This window comes from Eublepharis macularius, chromosome 16 (genome assembly GCF_028583425.1).
Source record: "Eublepharis macularius isolate TG4126 chromosome 16, MPM_Emac_v1.0, whole genome shotgun sequence".
NCBI classification, from domain to species: domain Eukaryota; kingdom Metazoa; phylum Chordata; class Lepidosauria; order Squamata; family Eublepharidae; genus Eublepharis; species Eublepharis macularius.
The window spans coordinates 10,382,115-10,389,457 of record NC_072805.1 but is presented as its reverse complement, the minus strand read 5'-3'; positions in this window follow the sequence as shown (position 1 = coordinate 10,389,457).

The following is a 7,343-nucleotide window of genomic DNA, read 5'->3' as shown; positions in this document are numbered from 1 at the left end:
GCAGGTAAAAGACAAAGTGGAAAAGGAGGGGGAAGACGCGCCTCAAAGTGAGCTCACCCAAACGGAGGCGGGCGAGTGGTACAAAGGCAGTAAACTCTATATACCATGCAGTTTACGCAAAGAAATTCTCCAGCAATGTCACAACGCCAAATTAGCTAGCCACTTCGGCTACCTGAAAACCCTCCACCTAATCCAGCGCCAATTCTGGTGGCCCAACATGAGACGGGACGTCTCCCAATAAGTGTCCACCTGCCCAATCTGCATAATGGGAAAATCCAGGAAGGGAAAACCCCCAGGACTACTCCAACCACTAGAGACTCCCTCCAGACCCTGAGCAGTAATCTCTATGGATTTCATCACCCATCTACCACCCTCGAAGGGGTGCACGTGTATATTGGTAGTGGTGGACTTATTTTCCAAGCAAGCACACTTCATCCCTTGCACTACCATCCCAACAGCCAAGAAATTAGCTAAATTATTCATGAAACATATCGTGAGGCTCCACTCCTTTCCCCTTAAGGTGATCTCGGACCAGGGAGTACAATTTGTAGCTAATTTCTGGCGGGAGCTCCTCCAAACTGCAGGCATTGAACAAGGATTAAGCTCCATCCATCATCCTCAAACCGATGGGCAAACTGAACGCACTAATCAGGTGCTGGAACAATTTTTACGCTGCTACATCAACTACCAACAAGACAACTGGACACACTTTATCCATTTTGCCGAATATGCGTACAACACAGTGCACAGTTCTACAGGGATGTCTCCCTTTAAGATAGTACACGGATATGAAGGACAAGCCCTACCCTTCGCCACAAAACCAGAAACTGTTAAGCCAGGAGACCTAGGAGAATGGTGGTCCTCCTTAACAGCTCAGTGGCTTATCATCCAGGAGACCTTAAAGAAAGCCAAAGAGGATTACAAAAAGTATGCAGATCGGCATCACACAGAACAATGGAACCTACAACCTGGAGACCGAGTGTATGTCTCCACTAAGAACTTCAAAAGTGACCAGCCATGCAAAAAACTAGGACTCAAATACATGGGTCCCTTCCCAGTCAAGAGAATAATCAACGGCGTGACAGTAGAACTCGAGTTGCCAAAGAAGCTACACCAAATGCATCCAACCTTTCACTTTAGTCTGTTAAAGAAAGCTCCCCCCCACAGATGGGTGGCACCCAGAGAAAGACATTCCACATCCTACCCTGATTGATGGCCAAGTCCACTATGAAGTGGAAGAAATTTTAGACTCTAAATGGAAAAACAAAAAACTCTACTACTTAATCAGGTGGAAAGACTTTGATGAATGTTTCAGGGAGTGGGTCGAACACTCTCATGTGAACGCTCCTCGCCTTACAACTAACTTCCACAAGAAATACCCCAACAAGCCGGGGCCAGGGGGGTGACGGGGGCCTTTGGGGGGACAAAATGTCAGGTCTGCTGCCCGTAGTCCCTCCATCTTTGTGAACTCTGCAGTCATCTTCTGTGTGTGTGTGTAGTTTTTCACATACGCTGTCCAGCTCCTGGGAAGACTGCACTCTTATCTAAGATGGCTCACCACAGTGGCCTTGGGACAGCTCCTTCCTCTTCTCCCACTGACTATGCCCAGCTGGTCGGGCACCGAGGGTGGGGGGCTTACAGAGAGGGACTGAAACTTTGTAGCCAGCATTCTATACATCTTTCTCAACAAGAGCCCTGTGTACAGCCAGACGCTTTTAATTGCTTCTGTGTAACCTATGGACATAGATACGCTGTAGTTATGATTTCTCCTTAAAAACCTTGAGTCAAGAGAGCTTGGATTTCTTGCTGCAAGGTGGGGAGTCAGCTCCAGGGTATCCTGTTCTCCAAAGACTGACAAATCCCTTTTCTTTAGTCCTTTTGGGAGTCTGCACCTACTTCCCAAACCTCCTTCCCAACTTTCCTCAGTTGTCCTGCCAGTGTTAAACTGCTCTCCATTAGGACTCTGTCTCCCAACTCTTTGCACTTGATCTCTTTCTGCTACGACTGAAAAAAGACCTTCCTCTTTCCAGTTCATGCCATCTAATGAGATCTCTTGGAGTAGCCTGTCTCTCAAAGCTCTCTGATTCTGTGAGAGATTAACCCTTAACAGTCCTGCAGCTTTGTGTGTACAGCCCATCCAGGCTTTTTAAAGCGTACAATCTGTCACAGCTGTCCACAGATTACGAATGCTGCACCTTGGGAAATGGGCCGGTTATGCTATAGATGTTGCCCTCATGTTCAGTCATATTTGTTGGCCAGATTGAGTGTCAAGATGCCTCTACCCGTGTTCAGGGGTGTGAGTTCTACAGATCTGAAGGAATGGGCTGGAAAAGGCCAGGAAAATGTCGGATGCACCAAAAACAAGGGGCCAGTTTGGTGTAGTGGATAAGAGTGGCAGGACTCTAATCTGGAGAACCAAGTTTGATTTCCCCACTCCTCCATTTGAGCTGGGTGACCTTGGGTCAGTCACAGCTCTCTCGGAGCTCTCTCAGTCCTACCCACCTCACAGGGTGATTATTGTGAGGATAATGGTTAGGAGTGACAGGACTCTAATCTGGAGAGCCAGGTTTGATTCCCCACTCCTCTGCTTGAAGCCAGCTGGGTGACCTTGGCTCAGTCGCAGCTCTCTCAGAGCTCTCTCAGCCCCACCCAATTCACAGGGTGATTGTTGTGGGGATAATAATGACATTGACTTGTAAACCACTCTGAGTGTGTGTTAAGATGTCCTGAAAAGCAGTATATAAGCACAAGATTGTTGCTGCTGTTGTTGTCTTAATGATTCTGGGGCCTTTTCTTCATTCCCCCCACTCTTTTGAGGGGGTGGGGCTGTGGAAAATCAGGGCCTCCAAGTGCAGAGCCCAGGACAGTTGCCTCATTGAACATTGGCTAAGACTAATTTAAAACAAAAAAAAGGCTTTAGTTATCCTCCAAATCTCTTGAAAAATGGAAGTTAATTATCAAGGAATTATCAGTCCAGGCCATCCTTGGGATTGTTGACATACTTGGGGTTTTGAGCATCTCATAAAGAAAGGGAATTCTTCAAATAAATGTGTGATGTCATCTAAATATGAATGATCAAATATTAAAGGCTGGGAATACTTGAAAAAGTGTCAGCGGGGGTGGGTGGGATTGCTCACAGGTATATCATCCACTTAATAACCTTAGCCTGCTAAAAGACGCCCATCTATCACAGCTTTTGCCAACTACGCTCCGATAATCCCCCGTCCAGGGAGGGGCAGTGGTTGAGTGGTGGTGCACTGACTGTGCATGCAAAAGAATGTCTCTGGTTCAGTTTCCAGCACCTGCAGGAAAAGGGATCAGGTAGAAGGTCATGTGAATGGCCTCAATCTGAGGCTCAGGGCAGGCAGTCCTGACTTTGGTAGATCAAGGGTCTGACGCCTTTGATCTAAGGGATCAAGGCGCCTTCATGTGTTTGTGTGTTCTGTTTCCACTGAGAAATCAATCATTGTGCACCATAAACAGGAGTGCGATTGGCAAAGCAAGAAATGTTCAAAACTAGATCTGTCCAGGAGGTGGCAGCTGGTGCACGTAACTTCACATGTAGTGTCAGGAGGACAGAGACAATAATTTAACCATTTGGCAGCTGCTGTCACGAAGGTAATGAAGGGAAGGTAGAAATACAGACCTTGAGCCTTGCAAGCAACAGCTGCTTAACAGGACAATCTTTGCCATTCCCTTGGTCCCTATTTTTTCTTTTGAAGAAGTATTAGGGATGCCTTTTCCAACCCTTGTTACCATGTTGATTTACTTCATTTACACGCTGCCTTTCTCTCCATGGAAATGAAAGTAGGCTTATATCATTCTCCTCTCCTCCATTTATCCTCACAACAACCCTGTGAGGTAGGTTAGGCTGAGATGGTGTGGCTGGCCCAAGGTCACTCCGTGAGCTGCCATGGCAGTGTGGGGATTCAAACCTGTGTCTCCTAGATCCTGGTTTGACAGTCTATCTTGACAACACCACACCAGCTGTCTTGTATTTCAGGTTTTTAGTCCCCTTTCTCAAACTGGAAAAGTTAAATTATCGAGAGGAAAATGCAGCTTCGTAGTAGTAGAGCTCATGAATGCAAACAAACACAGAACAGAATGCCAGTAGCTCCCCATTCTCCCTCCTTCTCCTGTTCAGGCAAATGAAGCTGCTGAAGGTGTTTGAGGTGCAATTATTCTAGAAATACAGTTTTATTTTTATATTTTTAAAGGAGCATACTGCCAAAGAAATAATGTGCAAAGTACAGATACAGGTGCTGGGCAGTGCAATCTTTGTTGTATATTGGAATGCAACGATAAGAAAAAACATTCCATTTTGCTTTTTATGAATGGTTTTAAGCTGCCTTTTTTCTTTTCTTATGAAAGTAGGTATTATGTAATAAAATATATACAATAAAAATAAAAATACAGCAGTTCCATTCTGGGATTAAACTGTCTGAAAAAATAAGCTGTGGCGGTCAGTTTCCTTGGAGTGTATCTAGATAAACATAGCACAGTAGTGCATTAAGGAAATGCACGCACCATATTTTTGTCAGACATACGGTCTTCTCTCCCTCCCTCCCTCCCTCCCTCCCCCTTGGATTGAGCTCAAGGGAAAATCACTCTTCTGCAAAAGCCGCTGTTCACAGTGCTGATTGGCTAAGAAGGCCTAATTCATTTCCCTGCTCCTCTCCAAAGCATTTGGGGGCAGGGGAATTTAATTGTTAGTGGGGATTAAAAGGCACAAAGAAAACATGTTACATCAATTATATAAAGGGGGGATACATTATGATTAACTATCACTCCAGTATACTATAAATAAGATAAATTTTTCTACAAAATTCTTTTGTTTTCTTCATTTATACCCCTCTCCCCAATGAGGACCAAAAGCAGCTTACACTGTTCTCTTCTCTATTTTATTCTGAAAACAATCCCTTAGAGTAGGTTGAGCTTAAAGTGGGTGACTGACCCAAAGTCACCCAGTGAGCCTCCATGGCAGAGGGGTCATTTGAACCTGGGTCTCCCAGATTGTCATTTGACACTACAACCAAGAGGCATTTCAGTTTTGTCTTAAATGTGTTGCTGAATCTATTTGGAATGCATTTATTCTATAAACACAGCTTTATTAAAGTTAACATCCAAAGTATCTTGGCCATGTAGATAATTTAAAGGGGGGTTATTCAAGAAAGACTGGCCCAAGCAGGCTTGCATTCCAAGTTTGTTCTGGACCTCAGATTGTATTATTGAGGAAAGTTGATGCCTATTTCTCAGCAGAATACTTTTGCCAGACATTACTTATCTCGTACACATAACCAATGGGTTATCCTGTTTGTGGTCATAATTTTGCAAGTACCAAATCCAATTTGGACATGCATCAAATTGATGTATTGTCGAAGGCTTTCACGGCCGGAGAACGATGGCTGTTGTGGGTTTTCCGGGCTGTATTGCCGTGGTCTTGGCATTGTAGTTCCTGACGTTTTGCCAGCAGCTGTGGCTGGCATCTTCAGAGGTGTAGCACCAAAAGTCAGAGATCTCTCAGTGTCACAGTGTGGAAAAGATGTAGGTCATTTGTATCTACTCAGGAGGGGTGGGGTTGAGCTGAGTCATCCTGTAAGAGTTTTCCAGGGTGTGGAATGCTAATGGCGGGAGGCTTCACTGTATCCTGAGGAGGTTCTTTTGCATATGGATTGGTACTTGATGTGCTAATCTTCTCTGCAGGGCTATTGTCGGGGATAGAATGTTTTGTTAGCCTGGTGTTTTTCAGAACTGGAAACCATGCTCTGTTCATTCTTAAGGTTTCTTCTTTCCTGTTGAAGTTTTGCTTATGCTTGTGAATTTCAATGGCTTCCCTGTGCAGTCTGACAAAGTAGTTGGAAGTGTTGTCCAGTATTTTGGTGTCCTGGAATAAGATACTGTGCCCTGTTTGAGTTAGGCTATGTTCAGCCACTGCTGATTTTTCAGGTTGTCCAAGTCTGCAGTGTCTTTCATGTTCTTTTATTCTTGTCTGGATGCTACGCTTTGTGGTCCCGATGTAAACTTGTCCACAGCTGCAGGGTATACGGTATACTCCTGCAGAGGTGAGGGGGTCTCTACTGTCTTTTGCTGATCGTAGCATCTGTTGTATTTTTCGGGTGGGTCTGAATACTGCTTGAAGGTTATGCTTTTTCATAAGCTTTCCCATCTGATCAGTAATTCCTTTGATATATGGCAAAAACATCCAGACAAGAATAAAAGAACATGAAAGCCATGCATCAAATTATTGGAAATTAGAGCCTCTCTTCACGAGACACTCAAGTGACTTACTTTCTGTGTGGTCTTATATTCAAGTGTACTATGAGGCTCGCTACAAGTGACATTTTACACGCGAACGGCACTTGATCATTTTCGCAAGTCTTTCTGGGAACTGAGGTCCCTCTCCCCCACCCCTTTTCTTTCTGTTCCTTCCCCTCTCTGTTAGAATGCCTGCCTGAAGAGACGGAGAAAGCCTACGATAGCAGCTTTTGCAAATCATCTTACTGGGGGGTGGGGGATGCTCTGGAGAAAGCTGAAATGTCAGTGAAGTCCTAGTGTCCTTTCAGTGATCTTTGGGGGCGGGCAGCTGCAACTTTGCTAATCGTCCTGCTCTGGAGAAAGCTGAGAAAGTCGCAGCTGCCCACCCCCAAAGATCACTGAGAGCAGGCTTGTGACTGGAGGAGCGATTTGCAAAAGCAGGCTTTCTCCATCTCTTCAGGCAGCCATTCTAACAGAGAGGGGAAGGAACAGAAGGAAAGGGGGTGGGGGGGAGGGACTTCAATTCCCAGAAAGACTTGAGAAAATGATCAAGTGCTGTTCGCGTGTAAGATGTCACTTGTAGCGAGGCTCTATGTCTCCCTAGCAGAGCACGTGCTCCCCAGCCCTGGGAGAACAAGTGTAAGATATTTCACTTGAGTGTCTCCGTGTAAGATGTCTTGTGTAGAAAGACTCTTAGTTGGCTGCAAAATATGCAAGAAGGTTTATTGGTTAAAATGGCCCTGCAGTACTAGTTTGTTTTTTTTTTGTTTTTTTTTGGGGGGGGCTGCAATTTCTGGTGTTTTTGCCACTCTACCCCTGACAGCAATTCACCCACCACAATTGTACATTTGACCTCACAGCTTAGATCTTCATTTTGATTTATAGTGTTTCCAAATCAGTTTTATTACTTTCAGAGCTGCCATGATTTCCCTGCAAGTAGCCTAGCCCCTGTTGCCCAGCGATGTGTGACCTCGAAACAACCTGAAGTGTGACTCACATCTGCTTCATCGCCTTTTGTGGAACTTCCCTGGTAAGGGGGCCTGGCTTTAGCACACCAATGCTGGTGATTAATTTTCAAATGCCCCTTT